General features: G+C 51.8%; 1 non-coding gene across 1 annotated transcript; it reads right to left on the bottom strand.

The window, feature by feature from the left end:
- Positions 1 to 1,056: 1,056 nt before the first annotated feature.
- LOC142146854 (5.8S ribosomal RNA) lies at positions 1,057 to 1,210 on the bottom strand. Its single transcript, XR_012690041.1, has one exon. It is a non-coding gene; the product is annotated as a 5.8S ribosomal RNA (ribosomal RNA).
- Between the last annotated feature and the right edge of the window lie 10,808 nt (positions 1,211 to 12,018).

Below are 12,018 nucleotides of genomic sequence, written 5' to 3'. Positions count from 1 at the left end.
CGGCCCCAAGACCTCTAATCATTCGCTTTACCGAATAAAACTACGAGAAAATTTTCGTCTGCGTCGAGCGCCAGCTATCCTGAGGGAAACTTCGGATGGAACCAGCTACTAGATGGTTCGATTAGTCTTTCGCCCCTATACCCAGGTCGGACGACCGATTTGCATGTCAGGACCGCTGTGGACCTCCACCAGAGTATCCTCTGTCTTCGCCCTGCCCAGGCATAGTTCACCATCTTTCGGGTCCTATCGCGCACGCTCATGCTCCACCTCCCCAACGGGGCGGGTGAGAAGGGCCGGTGGTGCGCCCGTCGGCAGCGGCTGGATCCCATTGCCACATCACCCGGGGCATTCCGGCCCTCACCTTAATTGCGCAGCGAGAATTCTACGTGAGCCATCCAACTCGTGCGCGCGTTAGACTCCTTGGTCTGTGTTTCAAGACGGGTCGGGTGGGTCACTGGCATCACGATGGACCCCTGCCGCCCAGGGGGGGAGAGGCGGGGGCGGGACGGTTGAGCGGGGTGAGGGCGCGGAGGCGGTCGTCTCCCTCTGCCCCGTGCGACAGCTCTTGTCTGGGGGGCTGTAACGCCGGGCGGAGGCACCGCTCCTCCGCGAGGGTGCACAACGCTCCTCCCGGCCACCTTCCCCCCCCCGCAGGCAAGGGCCTTGATCAGAAGGACTTGGGCCCCCGAGTGCCGCCGGGGTGGTCCGGTCTCTCGTACGCCACAAGTCCCGCGCCCGCCGGATGGACGGGGGTTTGGCGCTGGGCTCTTCCTTCTTCACTCGCCGTTACTGGGGGAATCCTGGTTAGTTTATTTTCCTCCGCTTAGTAATGTGCTTAAATTCAGTGGGTCGTCACGTAACTGAGGTCTGAGTCTGGTAGAGGGGCCGTCGCCCCTTGGACGTTCCCCCTCCCCGCACGGGCCGGTGATGTGCGCGCCGGCGCTGCCCCGGGCGCCTCCCACCGCCATGCTGGGAGGTGGGGTCTGGCCTTGGGGGGACGAAGGGGAGACCCTTACGACGGCCCCAGCAGCGCCGCTCGGGCGATGGACGGAAGAGCGACCCTCAGAGAGGCGTAGCCCCGGGAGGAACCCGGGGCCGCAAGGTGCGTTCGAAGTGTCGATGATCAATGTGTCCTGCAATTCACACTAATTCTCGCAGCTATCTGCGTTCTTCATCGAAGCGCGAGCCGAGTGATGCACCGCTAAGAGTCGTCAGCTTAGTTCGGCCCCACGGGGGGTGGCGTCGGCAGACAGACTCTGGAACGGAAAACAAAAGCACGGTACTGCTGTCCGGGCACCTGCCGGGGTCCGGGGCAGAGCACGGAGGGATGGGCCGCGGAACCTGTCCCCTGCTCCCGGCCCTCCGGCGCCTCGGGACTTCTAAACCTTCCACGCCTCCCCCCGAGCGGTACCCAGATCGGCTGGAGGGGTTCCGGGGTGTGTGGTGCACATGCGTTTTTGCCCACGGCGGGTATCAGGGCGGGCGGGAGGTCGGACCCTGCGGGGAGGCATCGGGGGCGGCCGGAGGTTGCGGGGCAAGGCTTCCGGTCGGGCGCCATGGCCGGGTCCCTGCTGCGCAGATGGCCCTGTCTCCTCCAGGCCCACGGCACCCGTCCGCATTCCCCCGACTCTCTGTCCCCCTTGCCATCCTGCGGTGGTGGGTCTGGGCCCTGGCGGGGGGTCCGTCGGCACCCCCCTCTCGCTCTCTCTCTGCGCGGCCTCTCCCTTGCGGGGGGACTGGGTCTCGTTAATGATCCTTCCGCAGGTTCACCTACGGAAAACCTTGTTACGACTTTTACTTCTTCTAGATAGTCAAGTTTGATCGTCTTCTCGGCGCTCCGCCAGGGCCGTGGTCGACCCCGGCGGGGCCGATCCGGGGACCTCACTAAACCATACAATCGGTTGTAGCGACGGGCGGTGTGTACAAAGGGCAGGGACTTAATCAACGCGAGCTTATGACCTGCACTTACTGGGCATTTCTCGTTCATGGGAAATAATTGCAATCCCCGATCCCTATCACGAATGGGATTCAGCGGGTTACCCGCACCTGTTGGCGAAGGGTAGACACACACTGGTCCATCAGTGTAGCGCGCGTGCAGCCCCAGATATCTAAGGGCATCACAGACCTGTTATTGTTCGATCTCGTGTGGCAGAACGCCACTTGTCCCTTTAAGGAGTTGGACGTGGACTGCCGGGGGCCATGTAACTAGTTAGCATGGGGGAGTCTCGTTCGTTATCGAAATTAACCAGACAAATCGCTCTACCAACTAAGAACGGCTATGCACCACCACCCACAGAATCGAGAAAGAGCTATCGATTTGTCAATCCTTTCCGTGTCCAGGCCGAGTGAGGTTTCCCGTGTTGAGTCAAATTAAGCCGCAGGCTCCAGTCCTGGTGGTGCCCTTCCGTCAATTCCTTTAAGTTTCAGCTTTGCAACGATACTCCCCCCGGAAGCTGCTCGGCGGGTCATGGGAAATACACCGCCGGATCGCTGGTCGGCATCATTTATGGTCGAACTACGACGGTATCTGATCGTCTTCGAACCTCCGACTTTTGTTCTTGATTAATGAAAACATTCTTGGCAAATGCTATCGTTCTGGTCCGTCTTGCGCCGGTCCAAGAATTTCACCTCTAGCGGCACAATACGAATGCCCCTCTCAATCATGGCCCCAGTTCCGAAAACCAACAAAATAGGAGACCGGAGTCCTATTCCATTATTCCTAGCTGAAGTATTCAGGCGTCCGGCCTGCTTTGAACAGTCTAATTTTTTCAAAGTAAACGCATCGGGCTCCCGGGACACTCAGTCAAGAGCATCGGGGAGGCGCCGAGAGGCAGGGGCTGTGACTGGTGGTAGCTCGTCTCACGGCGGACCGCCAGCTCCATCCCGAGATCCAACTACGAGCTTTTTAACTGCAGCAACTTTAATATACGCTATTGGAGCTGGAAATATTTTTTCATTTATCTTGCAACATATCATTACAACTGACAAAATCATGGGTGGCACAAACTTACATTAAAACAAACACTACGGCTAACCACCAGTCTTAACTGAAAGTCAAAAAAGAGGATTTATACTTACGATAAATCGGTTTCTCTGATTCCATCTGGGGGACACTGCTAACCATGGGGTAGAATAGGGTAGAGAGGAGTCTGGCACCCAAATAGTTAATGTTTTGCTGCTGACAGGTATATCCCCCCGCCCCTTCCCCACAGAACTCAGTTTGATTAACAAAGCCCTAGGAGGACAGGCCAATCAACCAAGATATACAAAACACAGAAAAGAGGGGGGGGGGGGGGGAACGCAGTGTCCCCCAGATGGAATCAGAGAAACCGATTTATCGTAAGTATAAATCCTCTTTTCTCTTTCATCCATCTGGGGGACACTGCTAACCATGGGGACTTACTAAAGCAGTCCCTCTGATGGGTGGGACCGCTCTGATCGCACCGCACATAGAACACTACAGCCAAATGAGGCGTCCTCAAACGCAAAAACATTAAATTGGTAGAATTTTGTGAAAGTATGGACTGAGGACCAGGTAGCTGCCCTGCATAGCTGGTCCGCTGAGGCCCCATTTCGCGCTGCCCAAGACGCCCCAATCGAACGGGTAGAATGGGCAACAATATGCTTCGGCACAGGACGCTTAGTATGGACATAAGCCTCTCTAATTGCTAGGGTAAGCCACTTAGCAATTGATTGCTTAGACGCAGGCCATCCTCGCCTAGTGAAATCAATAACACAAATAGAGAATCTGTCTTACGTATCTTTGCAGTTCTCTTATCATATATCCGCAACGCCCTAACGACATCTAAACATTTACTTCCTTTTGTTCCCGTAACCTGAGGATCCTCTCTGAATACCAGAACTACTATTTCCTGATTAATATGGAAACCCGACACCACCTTAGGGAGGAAAGATGGAATAGTCCTTAAAACTGCCCCATCCTCATGAAAGACCAAATAAGGTTCTTTATAAGATAAGGCCCCCAGCTCAGAGACCCTCCTAGCTGAGGCAATAGCCAGCAGGAAAACTGCCTTCCAAGTCAAGAACCGCAATTCCGCTGAGCGAAGTGGTTCGAATGGAGGCTCCTGCAACATGTCCAGGACCAAATTAAGATCCCAAGGATCCGTAGGATGCACGTAGGGTGGCTGGATGTGAAGCACTCCCTGCAAGAAAGTTCTAACATCCGGAATCGCCGCCAGCCGTCTATGAAAATACACTGACAATGCTGACACCTGAACCTTTAAGGTTCCCAACCGGAGACCCGCATTCCAAGCCACCCTGCAAAAAAGCTAGAAATCTAGCCAGACAAAAGGATTTTGAATTGTAAGATTTCTTTTTACACCACCTTATATACACATGCCAGATGCGGTGATAAATCCTAGCCGAAACTGGCTTCCTGGCTCTTAGGAGAGTGTCTACTACACTCATAGAGAACCCTCTAGCTCTCCACAGACTGGATTCAAAAGCCATGCCATTAAATTCAGCCGGTCTAGACCCTGATGTAAAAACGGTCCCTGGGTCAGCAGATCTATTTGAAGTGGCAACCGAACCCCTTGACCTACTGCTACCAGAAGAATCTCTGGGAACCATACCCTTCGTGGCCAGCCTGGAGCTACCAGAATGACTGGTCGATCTCCATGCCTGACCCTTCGGAGGACCCTGGGAATCATTGATATGGGGGGAACAGGTATCCTAACCTGAAGTTCCAAGGCATTGTTAGGACGTCCACTGCCACAGTCAGTGGGTCCCTTGTTCTTGCGCAAAACTCTGGGACTTTCCTGTTGACTCTTGACGCCATCAGGTCTCGATCCGGAAGTCCCCATTTGTCCACCAGCAACTGGAATACTTCCGGATGCAGATCCCACTCCCCTGTTAGAACTTTGTGCCGACTTAGATAGTCTGCTTGTACGTTCTGTTTCCCTGGGATAAACACCGCTGACAGCGCAGGCACGTTTCTTTCTGCCCAGGCAAAAATCTGAAATGTGACCCTCATCGCTCTTGCACTCCTGGTGCCCCCTTGTCTGTTTATGTATGGCACTGCCGTGGCATTGTCGGACTGGATGCGAACTGGCCTTCCCTGTTACACACCCTGAGCCCTCTGCAGTGCTTTCAGGATGGCCATAAGTTCCAGCACATTTATGGGAAGAACCGACTGTCTCTCTGACCACAGACCCTGCATCCTTAGGTGAAGGACCACTGCCCCCCAACTACTCAGACTGGCGTCTGTGGATACTAAGATCCAGGCCCACGGGGCAAAGGATCTGCCCTTTATTAGGTTGTCCTTTAACAATCACCAGCTCAGGGATTTTCTTGTCTCTAGAGATAACCTCATCCACTGGCAATCCAAACAGAGGAAAGACCCCGACCACTTCCTCAGAATGTCCCATTGAAGACAAAAATGTCATTCTCTGACAAGGGATCATTTGTGACTTTGTTACATTCAGGAGCCAACCGTGCTGTTCCAGTACCCTCACCGTAAGGCGAGGATGTTGTTCCAACAACTGTACCGATGACGCCTTGATTAGAAGATCATCCAATTAAGGTACAATCTGCACCCCTTTGGAGTGAAGGAGTGCTGCCATAATCTTTATTATTACTCTTGGGGCTGTGGCAAGCCCAAACAGAAGAGCTATGAACTGATAGTGAGCTGAGCCTACCGTGAATCTGAGAAGCGGCTGATGCCCCTCCCAGATCGGCACATGAAGATAGGCATTCCTGATGTCTATTGATACCCTGAACTGGCCTGCCTCCAGGCCATCTATGACAGATCTTAGGGATTCCATCCTGAAAGTATCTACTCTCAGATGCAGATTTAGCTGCTTGAGGTTCAGCACTGGTCTGAATGAACCATCCGGTTTCTGTACCAAGAATAGGTTTGAGTAAAACCCCTCCCTTCTTTGGTACTCCGGAACCTGTACAATAACCTTCTTTAAAAGAAGCAAATCGACAGAAGAGAGCATTGCCTGTCTTTTTTGAGGACAGTGGGGTAAACTGTCCACCAACTCTATCATGTAACCCCTTCTCATGATCCCCTGAACCCACCTGTCCGCTGAGGACTCTGGTTACTGCTGGGCAAACCCCAGCAGCCGTCCTCCCACCCCACCCTCTGTTATCAGAGGAGGGTGTTAGTCATGCTGTCGGTCTATCCGGCAGCTTGGTGGAAGAGGACCTTGCTGCCGCGGAGGAAAAGGATGAGCTTCCACTAAGCGACTGTCTTCTACCTCCAGCAGCCCTTGACCTGACTGTCTGCCTCTGCCAGACGCGCCACCGCAAAAAAGCTGTCTAAAAGAACTAAACCTTGGAACTCTGGGTCTAGGGGCATTCACAAGCAAGGAAGTACTCCTACCCCCCGAGGCCTGTGAGATCCAGGAGTCCAACTCTGGACCAAATAGCATCCCACTAGTATACGGAATGGATTCTAATGATCTTTTTGACTCCAAATCCGCATCCCAGGCTCTTAACCATAATGTTCTTGTTGCTGCTACTGCTGTAGCAGAAATAGAAGATGATATGGAGGCTGAATTCTGGGCCACCTCATATATATATCCTGCCGCCTCCTTAAGGTGCATGGCCAGGGGGACCAGTTCCGAATCCTGTAATGCGGGCTCTAACTGCCCAGCCCAGGCTTCCATAGCCATTGCTACCCAGGCCGAAGATAATGCCGGTCTGAAGTTTGTACCAGCAGCCGTAAAGACCGATTTCCAAAAAGTTTCCAACTTACATTCGGTCGAATCCTGTAGGGCTGCCGTTCCTGGTACGGGTAGCGTGGTCTGGCGAACCAGTCTCGCCACAAGCGCATCTACTTTCGCCACGTGTTCCCATCTGGTCATGTCCTCCTCTTGTAAAGGATATAATGAACCAAATTTTCTAGGCACAGTGAACCTCTTGTCCGGATGCTTCCAAGAGGCCTCTGCAATATCTCTCAGCTCTGCTGAGGGAGGGAACCTGACCACCTGTTTAGAAGTCTTCTTAAAGAGAGACCGGTCCAAGGACCTCGTCTCCTCTATTTCAATAAACCCCAAGGTCTGACGTACTGCTTTTACCAGATCGTCCATACCCTGGTGCCTGGAGCTTCCTTCTGATTCTATTAATGAAAGATCAGAATCCTCTAACAATTCACCTTCCTCCACAGAGGATCCCTCTGAATCAGACAGACAACAGCGTATTAGCCGATCTATGTCTTTTATAACTACGAATATGTCTAGGATTTTCCAGCAATTGGTTTAATCGGTCAAGACCTCTAGCCACTGCTGACCATCCCGCCTCCCCGCTGTGGGGTGACTCTTGCAGTGCCGGGGAAGGAAATTGTACACCTTCTGGAGGTAATGAACTACTCATTTCCCCTCCTAACTTCACTGGGGGTTGTATCTCAGAGGTAGATGGAAGTCTAATAGCCACCACTGGGATCTCTGCTGGTTTAGATAACAGGTTCACAAGGGTATTAACCCCCTGTGAAAAGGTTGCCATCCACTCTGGAGGCTCTGCCCCCTGAATAGGGCTGTCTTTAGGCTGCAATATTACAGGTGTCACAGCACAACCAGCATAAAGCCCCTGATCCAGACGTTCACTAGTTAATTTAACATTACACTTTGAACAGATCATATGTTTGGCACGTGTTGCTTTACTTTTATCAGCCATTATTGGGAGAAAAAACAAAGTCACAAACAACCGGACAAGCACAAACACTCAATAGTTATCAGAAATACTAACTAATTATGTTTAACACATTACAGCATTTCTGAATCAACACAGGAGAGCCAAATTTTGTTGTTTTATACAGGCTCTACTTAATATATATGCCCATAACAATTATACTTCTCTATCCATGCAATATAGAGAAAATAAATGATACTTAGCAGGGAGATGTTTGCCAGCAGCTGTGCCTCCTCCAAATGGCTGCTGTGTCCTTCCTTCCTTTGTAATTTGCTTAATATTCCACCTGCTTACTCAGCGGGGGAGGGGGGGAGGTTTTCTAACTTCCCCCTCCCTGGCTCTCTCTGTTTCACCTGTGCAGACTGACAGCAATTTCCACACATTTCCTGTGAGTGGAATCGCTGCTATCCGCTCCTCTGTTCCCCTCTGCAAAGCGCTGAATAGCGTGACCATTAGCTTAAGTTACCCCTCCTCTTTCCTTGAGGAGGGGACTTAGTATATTCCATGGCCCCGGCGATGGCAAGAGCACCGGCGCTTACTGCCTGTGGTTAGCGCCTCACTCTGCTAGCAGTGTGAGAGCGCATCTCACACTGCGAGTCAGCGAGTGCCGCGGCTCCTCCGCTGTACAGTCCTTCTCTGCTCATGAGTGTGCTGTCTTACAAAGCCACTCGTGCACTATGTCATCAGCTAAAAACAAAAAAGCCTAAACCCAGTGAACTCAGTTCACTGTGCAGCTCTCCAAACTTCAGCCCACACTCCTAGGGCACATACTTCAAACTGAGTTCTGTGGGGAAGGGGTGGGGGGATATGCCTGTCAGCAGCAAAATATTAACTATTTGGGTGCCAGACTCCTCCCTACCCTAATCTACCCCCATGGTTAGCAGATGGATGAAAGAGAAAAGGGCAATTGCCCAAAGAAACTAAAAGTCCAGCAAATATAAATATACAAAAGATAAAACCACATAAAATCAAGAAGGTGCCACTACAAAACCACAACCTCAATTTATAAACATTCATCACAACACCCCACTAAAAAGCAAGTTGTAGGTGCATGTAAACCATACTTGAAAAAAGCTTCTTAACTTACAAAATCTAACGGAGTGAAAGGACAGTAAGAAAAAGCCACTTTAGAAAGGAGGGGCGCCGGACTTTGACCCCCTAAGGAGGTCTCAGGCCCCGCCACAGCCTGAGCCAGTTGGCATTGGACATCCGACGACCCTCCATGCCCCTCAATTTCCACACCTCGTGGAGAATATCTTCCAATCTTCCACCACCACTTCACAGGGAAGGACTTTCTGCCGGATGGAGACCTGACACCGTGCATTCCACGTAAAATACCTGACCACTACACTAACTAGAAAAAGTGTGGAGAAATCAAAAGCCCTCCACCTTGCCTTGAATGCCCCGTAGACCCATTCAGGATAACTAAGCCCCGAAAGACAGGGGATCCCAAGGGACCTTGAAAATCTTTTATAAACCTTTACGTTAAAGGAACACTGAAGCAAGAAATGGTCTATAGTCTCCTCCATCCCCAGACATTCCTCCCGTGGGCAGCCACGATCATCAGCATTTCTCTACTTGAGGTTCCCTCTCTTGTAAAGTCTCCCATGAAAGGAGAGCCAGGCAATGTCCCAAAGCTTCAACGGGATTCTCCCTGAATTAATCAGGAAAAGCCCCACCGAACTCACATCACCCGGGCAGTCTCTCAATGACAGCGGAACCCAGAATTGGGAGTGCAGGACTCTCTTCTCCAGCTCCCTTCTAGAAGAGCTCCCGACTTCCACTGCCCCAGGCCCCAACGCCTTGTCACCTTCAATCCCAAGGAAACGTAGGTCGGGAGATACCCATGTCGGACCCTGAAACTTTTCACAGTGCCCCCTCCATACCATGCACTGAGGAAGGGATCCACCCATAACCTGAAGCCCCCCACCCACTGAGGAGGGGTCTCAACTAGGAGACTACTGAGATGTAACTTCAGAAAAGTTGACATAAAGAAGAGCACTGGGTTAATCATACCCAGGCCATCCTCCTTCCTCAGTCGGTAGGTCACAGCCCACTTGACCAGGTTCAGCCTATTCCCCCAGAGTAACTGGAAGAAAACTGCATAAACCCTAGACCATAAAGACTCCGGCAGAAGGCACACATAGCTGATATACAGGAATACCGGGATCCGGAAAGTCTTGATCAGGTCCACCCTTTCCCGGAGAGAGTGTTTCCACCTCTTCCAGCTCTCTACCTTCCGGGAAGCTTCCTCCAGCCTAAGTTTCCCAATTTTGCTTGGCATAATCACCAGGGCCGAAATGAATCCCAAAAATTTTGATCTTATCACTAGCCCGGGGGAGACTGTCTGGAAGGCTGAATTCACAACCCTCCTGCCCCATCCCGAAAACTTTACTCTTTTCCTGGTTTACTAACGAGCCGTTGGCCTCGGAATACCCGCAGACCAGAGTTGTTACCTCCTCAGCTTCTGCAGAACTCAACATGACAACAGTAACATCGTCAGCGTAGGCCACTACCTTCAAAGGACACTCCGGACCCAACAGCACTCCTCCCAACGAGCGGCCATCAACCCTTCGGACGAAGGGATCTATAGCAAGCACATACAGGAGGGGGCTCAGGGGACAACCCTGTCTTACTCCAGAGCTGACCTCAAAGGATGGACCCACCCAACCATTCACAAGAGGGAAGCTCTCGGCTTGCCTGTAAATAGTACGGAGCCAATTCACCACCCGGACCGGAAGACCATACCACAGAAGCAGAGCCCAAAAGTACTCATGATTTACCCTATCAAAGGCCTTCGACTGATCTAATTCTAAAAGGCACTTCTCCCCCCCCCCCCCCCCGCACGACACCACTCAAGGGCCTCCCGGACCGCCAGGACAGCACTGAAAGTGCTTCGACCCTTCACAGTGCAATGCTGAGAAGGAGAGAGTAAGCGGCCGGAAACCTGCATCTATTAAAAAGTACCTTCGCTAGAATCTTCCTGTCGGTATTGAGAAGAGCGATGGGGCGCCAGTTCTCAATACGCAACTGATCCTTCCCCTTGGACAACAAAATAAGGGCAGAGACCCTCATGGAGGGAGGCAATAAGCCTCTGCCCAGGCTCTCATTAAAGACCTCCGTGAGGCGCTGGGTCAGGATGTCCCCAAAGATTTTAAAGAACTCAGATGTAAGACCATCTGGGCCTGGGGCTTTCTTGATAGATAACCCATCTATCGCCATCCTGACCTCGTCCACCGTTATCAAACTGCCCAAGGACTCAAGCAAGCTGCTGAGATCTTCAAGGCCAGGAGTTTCCCTCAAAAACCGGTCCATCCTTTCTCTGTCAAGTGACTTCTCCGACAAGAGATCAGAGTAGAAGGACCGCACGACACCAAGAATGCCCTCCTTATCCTCCCTAAGGACAACCTCAGCATCGCGCAAGCCCCTCACCTCTTTAGCATCTACCGAGTCCCTACAGCTCTGGAAAGGGTCAGGCGAATGGTACTTCCCATAATCCCTCTCCAGAATCAAGGAAGCATACCGGTCATACTGAATCTATCTCATCTGAGCCTCACCCAGGAAATCTCCCCACTATCCCCCTGGCCAGAGATCAAGAATCCAAGTTTCCTTCTCAGTGCCAGGTAGGTACTCTCTTTTAACAAGTTATTTCTGGCTACCAGGCCACGGAAAAAGCCCCGGGTCCTCTTCTTAAGTATCTCCCACCACTCTGACCTTCTCCAACCTGCCTCCAAAAGTGTTTCCTGGGATTCAAAGAAGTCCCTAAAGGACTGTCTTATCACCTCCTCTTCTAGGAGCCTAGAGCTCAAGCGCCAAAGACCCCTACCCTTCTGAAGAGTCTCTGAGGCATTCAAGGACATAGAGAGGTAAACGTGATCAGAGAACTCTACTGGCCTCAGCACCGGAGCTAAGGTTTTCGAGCTCTCCTTAACCAAAAAAACTGTCTATCCTAGACCTACAACTACCTCTAAAATAGGTGAAACCCGTGTGGTCCGGAGAATGGCGAATGTGCACATCCACCAGACCAGCCTGCCTAACCATACTCGCTAGAAAAAGGGAATCATAGCCCAGAGAAGTCCTTGAACCTCCCCTGTCTTTTGTCCTAATGACGGTGTTAAAATCACCACCAAAGACTATCTGCTGGGCTGAAAAAAGGTATGGTTTTATCGCACTGAAGAGGCACTTCCTTCCCCACTTTGTTTGGGGGCCATAGACATTGATTAACCTCAGGTCGTGCCCCCTCAGATTGACATCTAAGACCATGCACCTACCTACCTCAAGCTCAATGACTCGCTGGATGGTTATCATGCCGGTAAAAAGCACCGCCACCCCACCGTACGGCTCGGCCGCAAGAGAGCAGTAGGA

This window comes from Mixophyes fleayi, chromosome 3, assembly GCF_038048845.1.
Source record: "Mixophyes fleayi isolate aMixFle1 chromosome 3, aMixFle1.hap1, whole genome shotgun sequence".
Lineage (NCBI taxonomy): Eukaryota > Metazoa > Chordata > Amphibia > Anura > Limnodynastidae > Mixophyes > Mixophyes fleayi.
The sequence above is the reverse complement of the archived record's forward strand: the minus strand, read 5'-3'. Positions and strand labels throughout refer to the sequence as shown.